Below are 13,383 nucleotides of genomic sequence, written 5' to 3' on the forward strand. Positions count from 1 at the left end.
AACTTCACTACATTAGCTACTAAGCTGTGATGACTTCATACTTAGGCTTTCATGGATGTAGAAATAAATACCTATTTCTAAAAATTTCTAGACTTTCTTCATAACTCTCTTCCTGGTTAGTCTCACTCTTCCATGGATTTTAAATGATGTGTTATGATGATTCCCAGATGGGTTTTTTTTTTCTGACCTGTACCTCTTTTCAGAACTCTAGATCTGTATGTATTCAACTGCCTGATGATCTCTTCATTTGGATGCCCCATGCATATCTCAAACATAACATGTCCAAAATGGTGCCCTGGACCCAGCCCATCGAAACCCAGATTTGCCCATCTTCCACAATCATCCTGTTCTGCAATTAGGAACCTCCAGGTTCTCCTTGCTGCCTTTTTCACCCTCACCATCCACATCCAGTTCTTCAACGAGTCCTATGAAGCCTAGCTCCACTTTGTATCTGGATCCTTCCTTTGCTTTCTCTGTCCCTTACTACCCTTATCTCTTTAGTAGACAATCTTCAGCTCTCACCTAGATTACTGCACTGGCCTCCTAACTGATCCTCCCATGACACTCTTGTCTCTTTTCAACTTACTCCCCACCCACAAAGTGGTGAGATCACATCTCTCTCCTGTACAGAACCCTCCAATTGCTTTCCATTGCACTTAGAATGAAATCTCAAGTCATCTTACGGTCTGCCTACAAAGCTGGATGTGGTTTGACCCTTCCTACCAGCCCATGGCTTACTGAGCTCTAGCCACATGTATAATCTTTTAGGACCTATATGAACTCTCCTCTTCCTAGAATTGTTCTCCATCTCTTTTTTAGTTTGACCAACTTACCTGTGTCCTCAAAGTTCTTAATGTTGAAGTCCTAACCCTCACAATGTGGAGATAGGGTCTTTACAGCAATAGTCAAGTTAAAGTAAGGTCATTAGAGTGGGCCCTAATCCACTATGACTAGTATCTTTATAAGTGGGATAATTTAGATACAAATGTGCATAGAGGGAAGATAATATGGAGAGACATACAGTAAAGATGGCCATCGGCAAAGCGAAGAGAGAAGCTTGGACAGATACTTCAATGTCCTCAGAAGGAACCAATCCTGCTGACACCTTGATTTTGGACTTGTAGCATCCAGAGACTGTGAGACAATAAATTTCTTTTGGTGAAGCCCCCTTGTCAGTGGTACTTTGTTACAGCAGTTCTAGGAAATGAATACATCACCCTTCAGGTTTGCACTGGGGTATTATCTCCTCATGAGGACTTCTCCCCCTTCCTTGAGTAGCTCCCACCTTATCCTCCATCAGAGTCATGCTAATCAGATAATTCAGTGCTTCCTCCTGTATCTGCAAGCACTCTTGCAGTTAGAAGAGCTCTGTAACAAGTCCTGACCAATGAAATGGAAGAAGCAGTAACAAGCGTCACTTAAAGCCTGACGCAATGAAAAGTTCATAAAAATTCCTCCAATATTTCTCTCTCCTAGTGGCAAAGAGGTCTCATACACTACAAGGCAATGGAGCCGCCTCTTGAGACTGTGAAGACAAGGATTCCCTCTGTCACCACTTCCTTTCAACACTGTATCAGAGGTACTAACACTGCAGTTAGGCAGGAAAAAGAAAAGGTGAAGGATGGAAAGAAAGAAAAAATGACATTGTTTGGCAGGTATTATGGTTATGTATGTAGAAAATCCAAAAATATCTATTGAATGAAGAGAGCTTTAGTAAGAATTGCTTGATAATATCCAGTATTTTAGTATCAACAATTTCTCTATACTAGTATCAAATAGGTAAAAATTAAATTTACAAAAGCTATCATTGTTTAAAAACTGAGAAGCCAAGGAAAAGCATGCAGTAGAAAACTGGGCGTGAGCCTTGAGTAGACAGTTAGTTCATAGAAGAGATTCAAATGGCTGATCCTGCACACAAAAGATGGTCTACCTCAAGAGCAATAAGGAGAACACTACACCAAAGTAAGATACCAATGCATGCTCAAGAATGGTTAGCCATTTGAAATACTGACTGTTTCCTGTGTTCTCAAGAATTTAAAAAAGAACTTTCAGACAGTACTAGTGGTGGTATACCAGTTGTACAATGATCTTGGAAGCTTGCCAGGCATCATTTACAAAAGTTGGATCTGTGCTCACCCTGTGACACTTGGCTAGAATATGCACTGTTCAGTCAGGAGACCTACACACGGATACTTAGAGCAACATTCTCTGTCATAGCCAACAACCAGAATAACCCAAATGTCCCTCTACAGATGAATGGACAAATTGTGGTATATTCCTCAAATGTGGTACTGGCATACAGGAAAGTGCTGGAGAAAAGAAAAACGAATACAGCTATGCAGATCAGTTTGCATGAATCTCACGGACAAAGTTGAGCCACAAAAGACAAAAAGAATAATACATGATTCCAGTCATATTAAGTTTAAAAATGGGCAAAACTAAACTATAGTGTTCGGGGTATTTAGGTAATAAAACTAACTAAATAAATAAAATAAATAAATAAATAAATAAATAAATAAATAACCAACCAACCCAAGTGATGATTGCCATAAAAATGATGTTAACAGTCATGTTTGTGTTCTCTGAGGCTCTGAAGCTTTGACTTCCTGACAAGGGTGTGGTTAGGTAGGGCTTATATTTATGTATTTTTCTGAGTGTTAAATTTCACAAAGTTTTTTTTTAAATGCTAATATAGGGGACGCCTGGGTGGCTCCGTGGGTTAAGCCTCTGCCTTACGCTCAGGCCATGATCTCAGGGTCCTGGGATCAAGCCCGACGTGGGGCTCTCTGTTCAGCAGGGAGTCCGCTTGTCCCTCTCCAAATCCCTTTGCCTCTGCCTCCCACTTGTACTGTCTCTCAAATAAATAAATAAAATCTTTAAAAAATAAAACCGCTAATGTAGAGTTATTTTATTAGAATTCTAGAAATTGCTTTTAGAATTCAGTTGCCAAAAACTTTTCTCTGCAAAATAATTTGCATGCTTGCTCTACAAAACAATGCTAACCATATAATCTAACATTTCACTTTTTTTCATTAGTTGCCAGGAAATCAGAGCAAATTTAGTGCTCCAGTGGAAAAAACAACTCATCTCAAACTTCTGGTCTACACCGTTCTCTGCTCCTTTTAATTTGCTCTGTCTGTATGTCTTTGTGTCTGTGTATGTGTGAAACCCTCCTTGGTGTTTTAATATTGTGAGTTTCCTTTGAGGAAGTAGATGGGAAGTTTTAAAATGTTCATTAAATAAAAAGATGTTGTAGCATAGCATGGCATAGTGTTTAACAGCAGGGACTTGAGACGTCTGATAGAGCTGTGTGAATTTGGACAAATTACTTCTCTGTGCTTCAGTTTGTTCATCTGTAAAATGGAGACAATGTCTACTTATACGGTTGTTGCATGGATGAAATAAAAGAGTTCCTGGCACATATGTAAATGTGAGCTATTATTATACTCCCGAAAGATGATGCCAAAATTTCTCAGAAAGAACCACAAAGATTTGAGTAATTTAGAAGCAAGAACATCAGAGATTAGAATAGATTGCTCATGGACAACCTGAAAGGCAGTGATGATCATATGTATTTCCTTCATTAATAATTAGAACATAATTTCATTCACACATCAAAATGAAGATGCAATAGGCAACATTTATATTAACAATGAAAAATACCTTCATGTTTACTTTTTTGTAGAAAGAATTGGGCACAAGTGAAAAACAGGATTTCTATTTTCTGACGTTCTGCAGAAATGCAATCCTAAAGAATCGAAATATCCAAAAATATAAAGAACTCCAACAAAGAACTTCCAGTTAAATATGATGGATTGAAAGGTGCTTTTATTTCTATTCCCTCCTAAATCCCCAACATGGTGGTAAAGGAATAAAGAGCAAAAGAGGAGAAAGTTACGGACAAGAAATGTCAGTGTCTGCAAGATGCACAGGAAGTAATGATTTAACAGTGGAGGGAGCTGACCTGAGAGTCTGCGGTGAGTACTGATAAGTGTGCCAAGTGCTGAGGGGCCTGGCCTCTGGAGGTACTGTGTTCCCTCCAAGGAGGGGATGAGGTATAAGGGTGCAAAGGGGAGTGGTGAGAAGTCTCCCAACAGAAACAACAGATCCCCCAACTCCCTGGCCCGCCCTTTCCCACTCCAAGACACAAGACCTTCATTCTCTGGAATAAACAAGCCAGAGAAGATATGGACTCTAAGAGCAGGTACATGAGGAGGCCAAGGGGAATGGTGAACACTGTAGGGTTAAGTTAGAATCTGTCTTCACAGCCTGGAGGCTACAGCCTGCTTTCTCCTGCCTGATTCTGAGATGGGCCTGGGCTGGCATCTACACCTCTCAGAGGACTCTGAAAAATCCCTCTCTGGAGAAACTAAATGGCTGTAGAGAAAAGACTATGCCATGTTGATACCACATGTGGGGAAGAGTGGAGTTACCAAATGACAAAGCTGGCCTCCGAACCCAATCAATGCACCCCAAAGCGACCATCCAGCCAGCCTCTTTCCATCCATCATCCGTCACCCCGGAGCCCCCAGGGTTTCACTATAAGATGTGAACAGGCTGCTTAGAATCACAATGAAGTCTCTACACAATGAAGACCAAAAAACAAAAACAAAAAAACTAAAGATAATTCTTGGAAAACAAACAAGAGATTAGGAGAAAAATTTACTTCTAATGGAAAAAAAGTGAAGTACTGCATCTATAAAACAAGAATGTATCACAATAAAAAAGAATATTGAGAGCAGTGAATGACACTTAGAAACAAAAAGCATGATAGCTGACATTACAAATCCAATACAAGGTTTACAGGATAGAGGCTAGGAACTCTTTGAGTCAAAGAAAAGGCTAAGGAGATGAACAACAGAAAATATAATTAGAGGATTAATTAGGCTAATCTAATATCTGATTGATGCTGGGAGAAGAAAGAATTGGAGAGGAGCAAATTATTTAAAAAACAATACAAGAAACTTACTCCTTCGTTTACTACAATTTGAGCTGGGTTTTCTTCATGTACAAGAGAAGGATTCTCAGATGGTCCCCTGAGGAGTGTGCCAGCCAAGATGAGGACTCCGAAATGCTTCTGGCATGGGTGATGTGGAGGGTACTGGTGAGCGCGGAGAGAGCAATTCTGGTGGAGCCGGTGGGGCTGAAGCTGGAGTGGAGAAGTGAGGGCAAACGGAAAGTTAGGAAGTGGAGCTAATTCGTGAGTACACAATTTTTTCAGTTTCTCAGTAGAAAAGAAATCAATAGCTCTGAGGATTAAAGGTGAACATCTTTAAAGGTAAAAGACCCTGGGGGTGCCTGGGAGGCTCAGTCAGTTGGGCCTCTGACTCTTGGTTTTGACTCAGGTCATGATCTCAGGGTTGTGAGTTTGAGCCCCCGTGTGAAGCATGCTTGAGACTCTCTCTCTCTCCTCCTCTGCCCCTCCCCCTGTCAGAAAGAGAGAGTAAAAGAAAAAGAGGAAGGTACAGATACACTAGACCATGCTGGTATGCTAATTTAAAAAACAGTGAATAAATGGGGCTCCCCGGTGGCTCAGTTGGTTAAGTATCTTTCGATCACAGCTCAAGTTGTGATCTCAGGGTCCTGAGTTCAAGCCCTGTGTTGGGCCTTATGCTGGGTATGGAGACTACTTTGGGGGGGGGAAGGTTAAAAAATAGTAAATAAAAAATAAAAGTGACTTGAAGAAGCAGTCCTACCCCTGGTTCTTAGGTAAGCAAACGACTTCCTTTCTAACTAATAAGTAAAGAGAAAATGGAGGAGAAAATAAATTATCCAGTTCAGGTGCCCCAAATACCTTTGACCTCAATGATGGGAATGATTTCAAATCAAAGGATTAGAGGAAGTGAAGCAGAGAATATTCCTTCAAGGACTCACCTCAATTCTGCATAGTTACCTAATGCATGCGAAAAACGCAATAGATCTATTCTGGTCATTACTGGGTTTTCTAGAAAATGTTTCCATTCTTCTCCCACAGTGTTTTCAGTGATTTCTTGCATCACTAGTATGCTGATGTTCGCAGTCCACATTTAGGGTCAGTTACTTTCATTATCCACCTGCTCACAAGTCATTTTCTCATCTAGCAGGACTTATTCATGCTGATGATAAGCCCGTGTGGATGCACAGGTATCTGCAACGTGAGGGGTGGAAACAGTTGCAAAGAAGATCGTCTCTGCTGGGGCAGTGCTCGGGGGTGGGAGGCGTTGGACCCCGGTGTGGCTCATCCACGCTGCCCACCACATCTGAGACACACCAGGTTTTTGCTGCAGTCACAACACAGCACGACTACCTGGCAAGACAGGGTGGCCCGGCAAATAATACCACTGGGCAGGGCAGGCCTCATGGCCGTCGACACCCCTGGGAAGTGTACAGTGTGGTCATCTGGAGTCCCCTCAGGGAGGCCGGGAATGCAGGTGCAGCAGCTTCCGCTTTGGGGCATTCTCTCTAGTGACCTGACGTCGTCTTCCTGCAGTTTCCATCCTAGCCATTCTACCACTTCTATTCTGGGGAATCTGTGTGAAGAACAAAACATGTCACCAGCACAGCAAGCGACCCAAAGGGCAAGGGCACTGCCGGGATCGCACCGGGACTCACAGCCGCCCGTTCCCCACTGCTGCCCAGGCACTGGCAGGTAGAAAGCGAGAGGAGAAGACGGGACGCTCAGGCCTGGGCCTGCCAAACTGGAGTATCCAACTAGAGCCGTGCCGGGCTGCTCATGGAGCTTCCAGAGAGGTCTAATCGACTCCCTCCCACCCAGACTACTTCAGTGGAAGGATCTGATTCAACTTTAGAGGAAAAATGAAACAAGATGAAACCAGAGAGGGACAAACCATAAAAGTCTCTTAATCTTAGGAAACAAACTGAGGGCTGCTGGAGGGGAAGGTGTGGGGGGATAGGGTGACTGGGTGAAGCGCACTGGGGAGGGCATGTGTTGTAATGAGCACTGGGTGTTATACAAGGCTGATGAATCACAGACCTGTACCCCTGAAACAAATAATACTTTATATGTTAACTAAAAAGAATCTAAAAATTAATTAAGTTTAACTACCTTCCAAAAAAAAAAAAATCTGCTGTTGTGATGAATGTTCTCTCTGTATAAAACATCTGCTATTTAAATAGCCATCAAGGGAAAATATATGAAAAATCAAAGGGCAATATTGACCAAGACACATTTCCTAGTCACAATGTTCCTACCCAAGTAACAATTTTATTCTACTTTTATAAATGCAAATAGGAATGGAAATTTAACACCGTCATTTCCACCATGGAACAGGCTTTTGTCATTGCTGCCAAGTTCTGCAATAATCATAAATGCCCCTCATTCATTCCCAAGCTGAGGTCTGAGCCTTATATCTCCTCACATTGGGTCAGAACCAACATTCCGCCGCCTTTCTTTCAGCCACAATCCAACCATTTTACAGCTTTCATTTTTTAAAACACTGCAGCAAGATACGTGCTTGGGTTTAGGACCTCGCTTTTGACTGTCAGAGATCTCAAGCTGCACTTTCTCAGCGAGTCATGAGCTGGCATAATACAAAGCCAAGAGAACTTGGAAGATAGTGACTGTTAGCCCTGCTCTAGCTGTGTTAGCTTGTAGCCGTCATGTACCTTCTCTGGGCCTAATTTCTTCCTCCAGGAAGTCAGCCAGGACAATCTCTGAGGTTCTTCACACATCTCACATCCTGTGATTCTATTAGTAGAGCAACTAAAATAGGTTGCTCCAGGTGGCCTATAAAGGAAGAATGTGGCCTACAGCTTTCTAGTTTCAAAAAAAGTAGAATGGAATCTCCCCACATGGACACATACCACTTTAGGCAGAGGGAAGGAAAGCTGGTCTTAAGATGCCTGACATGCTAAAAAGTACTTCTTTTAGCAGTACAGGAGACCGCTGGCCACCAAGCCCTTGCCTTTGTTTACTGAGCTAGCTTCTCTCAGGAATCCACAAAAAGCTGGAGAAAGAGAGCTGAGCAAGGCTCAACCAGCCTAGGACCCTGCTCAGTCCCCAAGGCAGTCCTTTTTATGGGGTTTACCTGAAACCAGAAGATAAAAATTTTCCCTACAAATTCATATCTGCTGCCTAGAAATTAAAGGGCTTTCCAGAATGTTTTAAGATTTGTTTTAACCCTTTTTTTGTATCATAGCTGCACAAAACGTATCTGTTGCCCATTATGTATTTTCTTCAAGCCTCAAGAGCTTACAAAAGATTTTCCCTAGCACCTGTGAGAAAAGATTTACACAGAAGTTCCATCCATTTAAAGTGTACAAGTGGATGAATGTAGGCATTTGCATATACCCATGAAACTAATATCACAGTCAAAACATATCCTTCACTACCAAAAGAGCCCTGGTACCCTTCCACAATCCAGAGGCAACAACTGAAATGCTTTTTGTCACTGCAATAGTTTGCATTCTCTAGAATTTTACGTAAATGGAATCCTACACCACGTACCCTTATGTCTGGCTTCTTTCATTCAGCCTAATGAGGTTCATTCATGTTGCACGTATCAGTAGCTTGTTCCTCTTTATTGCTAAGTAGTAATTGACTGTATGGATATACTATATCTGGTTCATTTGTTCATCTGTTAATAGGCATTTAGGTTATTTCCAGTTTGGGGCTATTGTGAGTAAATATTCATGTGCAAGTTCAGCAAAGGAAATTATCAACAACATGAAAAGGTAACCTACTGAATGAGAGAAGATATTTGCAAATTACATATCTGATGAAGGATTAATAACCCCCAAAATATCAAGAACTTATACAACTTAGCACCAAAAAAACCCCCAAATAATTCAATTAAAAATGGGCAAAGGACATTGAGATACCACCTTACGCCAGTTAGAATGGCCAAAATTAGCAAGACAGTAAACAACAAGTGTTGGAGAGGATGTGGAGAAAGGGGAACCCTCTTACACTGTTGCTGGGAATGCAAGTTGGTGTAGCCACTTTGGAAAACAGTGTGGAGATTCCTCAAGAAATTAAAAATAGAGCTTCCCTATGACCCTGCAATTGCACTACTGGGTATTTACCCCAAAGATACAGATGTAGTGAAAAGAAGGGCCATCTGTACCCCAATGTTTATAGCAGCAATGGCCATGGTCGCCAAACTGTGGAAAGAACCAAGATGCCCTTCAACGGACGAATGGATAAGGAAGATGTGGTCCATATACACTATGGAGTATGATGCCTCCATCAGAAAGGATGAATATCCAACTTTTGTAGCAACATGGACGGGACTGGAAGAGATTATGCTGAGTGAAATAAGTCAAGCAGAGAGAGTCAAGTATCATATGGTTTCACTTATTTGCGGAGCATAACAAATAGCATGGAAAACAAGGGGATGGAGAGGAGAAGGGAGTTGAGGGAAATTGGAAGGGGAAATGAACCATGAGAGACTATGGACTCTGAAAAACAATCTGAGGGTTTTTAAGGGGCGGGGGGTGGGAGGTTGGGGAACCAGGTGGTGGGTATTAGAGAGGGCACGGATTGCATGGAGCACTGGGTGTGGTGCAAAAACAATGAATACTGTTATGCTGAAAAGAAATTAAAAAAAATAATAAAATAAAATAAAAATGGGCAAAGGACCTGAAAAGACATTTTTCTAGAGAAGATATATAGATGGCTAACAGGAACATGAAAAAAATGCCCAACATCAGTGATTATCAGGGAGATCCAAATGAAAACCACAAGGAGATATCACTTCACACTTGTCAGAATGGATAAAATAAAAAACAAGAAACAGTAAGTGGTGGCAAGGATGAGGAGAAAAATAACCCTTGTGCACTGCTGGTGAGAATGTAAGTTGGTGTAGCCACTATGGAAAATAGTACGGAGGCTCCTCAAGAAATTAAAAATAGAAATACCATATGATCCAGCAAGTCCGTTATGAAGAATTCACACAAAGAACACAACACTAATTTGAAAAGCTATATAGGCCCTATGATTATTTCAACATTATTTACAGACCAAGATATGGAAGGGACCCAAGTGTCCACTGATAGATGAATGGATAAAGAAGATATGGCATCTATGTACACACACACACCCACACACAATAGAACATTATGCAACCATAACAAAAGATGAGATCTTGCCATTTACAACAACATGGATGGAACTAGAAGGTATTATGCTAAGTGAAATAAGTCAGAGAAAGACAAATACCCTATGATTTCACTTAAATGTGCATTCTAAAAAACAATGAAATAAGTCAGAGAAAGACAAATACCCTATGATTTCACTTAAATGTGCATTCTAAAAAACAAATGAGGGGCACCTATAATGAGCACTCAGTTAAGCCTCTACCTTCAGCTCAGGTCATGATCTCAGGGTTTTTGGATCGAGCCCCACATCGGGCTTTCTGCTCAGCAGGGAGACTCCTTCCCCGCCCCTCTGCCTGCCTGCTTGTGATCTCTCTCTCTGTCAAATAAATAAATAAAATCTTAAAAAAACAAACAAATGAACAAAAAGCAGAAGCAAATCCATACACTGATGGTTGCCAGAGGGGAAGGGGTGGGGAATGGGCAAAATGGATGAGGAGAAGTGGGAGATACAGACTTCCAGTTATGGACTGAGTCATAGGGATAAATGGCACAGCACAGGGAATATGACAGGCGGTAGATAACTTGTGGTGAGCAAAGCATTAATGTATAGACTTGTAGAATCACTGTGTTGTATACCTGAAACTAAGGTAACTGTGTTAAGTTTACTTCAATAAAAAAAGTGAATAATATTAGCATAAACAGGATTCATGTGTAAGTCTGGGTGTGGGTATGTTTTTATTTCTTTTGAGTCAATAGCTAGATGAATGGCTGGAACATAAGGTAGGTGTATGTTTAAAGAAAGTTCACAACATTTTGAGACAAAATTGGGATTGTCAGGTACACCTTGGTCCTCAGATGAGAGAAACTTAGAGTTTCTTTAGAGGCATTTTTAATTCTTTTTTTAAAATTTTATTGAAATTTTAGTTAACATACAGTGCAGTGTTGGTTTCTGGAATGGAATTCAATGATTCATCACTTACATACAACACACAGTGCCCATCACAGCAAGTGCTAGAGGCACTGATTCTTAACCTAGTCTTTCTTCTTCTTCTTCTTCTTTTTTTTTAGACTTTATTTATCTGAGAGAGAGACAGAACACATGTGGGGGTAGAGGCAAAGGGAGAGGGAGAAGCAGGTTCCTGGCTAAACCAGGACCCCGACACAGGACTAGATCTCAGGACCCTGAGATCATGACCTGAGCTGAAGGCAGATGGTTAATGACTGAGCCACCCAGGCGCCCCGACCCAGTCTTTCGCTTAATGTATTGGATATTCTAGAGGTGAAAGAATAGTTTGGAATAAGTTATAGATCATTTCCCTCATTTGCAGAGGAGGAACTTGGGCCCCGGGGAGAGAGAGTCTAGCCAGAAACAGAGCTGTGAGGCGTGGCATCGATTTTGGCAGGTCACGAGTGTCGAGAACAGCGCATGGCAAACACAAGCGCACGGGGCTCTTCACAGAAGGAAATGTCAAGAAAAGCTGCACAGCTCTGGGGGCTGGCTCACACAGTTATGCTTACTGACTCAATTAGAAGTGATCTAGTCATCATTTACACTGGATGACATATCTTCTCTACCTAAAATCTAACGGGGGGCAAATAGTGTTTAGCATAAGCTTCTGACAAAACCCCTGAAGTGGGATGCCTGGGTGGCTTGGTCGGTTAAGTGTCTGGCTTTGGCTCAGGTCATGATCCTGGAGTCTGGTGATTGAGCCTCCAGTGGGCTCCCTGCTCAGGGGAGAGAGTTTGCTTCTCCCTCTCCCTCAGCCTGCCACACCCCCAATAGTTCTATCTTTCTCTCGTTCACTCTCAAATAAATAAAATCTTCTTTAAAAAAATATTTTATTTATTTATTTGACAGAGAGAGACACAGCAAGAGAAGGAACACAAGCAGAGCAGGGAGCCTGATGTGGGGCTCAAACCCAGGACCCTGGGATTACGGCCTGAGCCAAAGGCAGACACTTAATGACGGAGCCACCCAGGGACCCCTCAAATAAATAAAATCTTAAAACAAAAACAAACCTCTCAATTCCCTGGGACTTAACAGGCACGTGCAGATACTTCTTCTAGGACCAACACTGGCCACTCAAAGGGCCAGTCTCTTTGGAGGAGGAGCAAATCAGCACCACTGTGTGCACAATCTCACACCTTTGCCAAATGCAAAACTACTAGCAATAAACTTTGCTTGAATTCATTCATGAATCTAGTGTGGAAATACATGTTCCCTTTTTCATTCTTTTTTTTTTTTTAAATATTTTATTTATTTGACAGAGAGAGAGAGAGATCACAAGTAGGCAGAGAGGCAGGCAGAGAGAGAGAGGGAAGCAGGCTCCCGGCTGAGCAGAGAGCCTGATGTGGGGCTCGATCCCAGGACCCTGAGATCATGACCCGAGCCGAAGGCAGAGGCTTTAACCCACTGAGCCACCCAGGCGCCCCCCCTTTTTCATTCTTTTTTGCAATAAAAGTAGAATAAAATCATGAATTGACCACATCTCTCTCTTAATCCAAAACATAAGGCCAACCAAATTCTAATTAAAAAAAATCAATTCATGTTTACTTTTTATTGTCAATACTGTTATGTATGATTCTTAGAATTATATTTATAAAATCATCTCTAGCAGCAACAGCCCATATTCTTCCGGATGGGACACTACTAAATGCATTGCTGTCAGGTAGGTCAGAAATTGCATATTTAAAGGAAAAATGTCACTAGGAAGAACTTGACCATAACCCAATAATAAATAATTTCTATTCCTCTCAGAAAAGACAACTTGAGAATTTGGTATGCAGAGAGAATATATTGGTCAAGTGTTTCTTAGTGTGACTGTTTTTCACAAAGTGAAAAGAATTGGAATGAAATTTCAAAATTCTTTGAATCAAATAGTGAGGAAGAAACAAAAGATTATGGCCAGTGTTATTTTTACCACATTTACAATTTTGTCAGTTTTCTCAAAGGAAGCCTAGGCTCTTCCGAGAAAACAAATCCCCACCATTATTGTTGGTGGTTTTATAGCTTGAAGATTAAGGGGAATCTCCGAAGCAGTTCTGGGGTTTTCCTACCTGCTCCACATGGCAGGCACGTTCTTAAGGAAGCCACACGCGTTCTGGCCCTGAAGTTACACTGCCAGCTCCCAGCCTGCAACAAAAAATGGTCTCAGTCCTGAGACAGGATGGACCCGAAATCTTCATTTTTGAAATCTGAGGACCCCAGCAAAGCTGAAGTGGAAGGTAGTTCTTTACTGGAGAAGGGGTACGGGGAAGACTAAGAAGGTTCTCTAGGTGGAGGAGTGGAGGTGTGTCATCATCATTATCACTAACAAGCCCCTCTTTATTTGATCCAATTCCAAC

At 41.6% G+C, this 13,383-nt stretch overlaps 1 long non-coding RNA gene across 1 annotated transcript; it reads right to left on the bottom strand.

Annotated features, from left to right (window-relative positions):
* Positions 1–987: 987 nt before the first annotated feature.
* On the bottom strand, positions 988–6,843 carry LOC125099962 (uncharacterized). The gene is made up of 4 exons (XR_007127407.1): positions 5,875–6,843; positions 4,970–5,149; positions 3,664–3,748; positions 988–1,380 (listed from the first exon to the last, which is right to left on the bottom strand). It is a non-coding gene; the product is annotated as an uncharacterized LOC125099962 (long non-coding RNA).
* Positions 6,844–13,383: the final 6,540 nt, after the last annotated feature.

This window comes from Lutra lutra, chromosome 5 (genome assembly GCF_902655055.1).
Source record: "Lutra lutra chromosome 5, mLutLut1.2, whole genome shotgun sequence".
In the NCBI taxonomy this organism is placed as follows: Eukaryota; Metazoa; Chordata; class Mammalia; order Carnivora; family Mustelidae; genus Lutra; species Lutra lutra.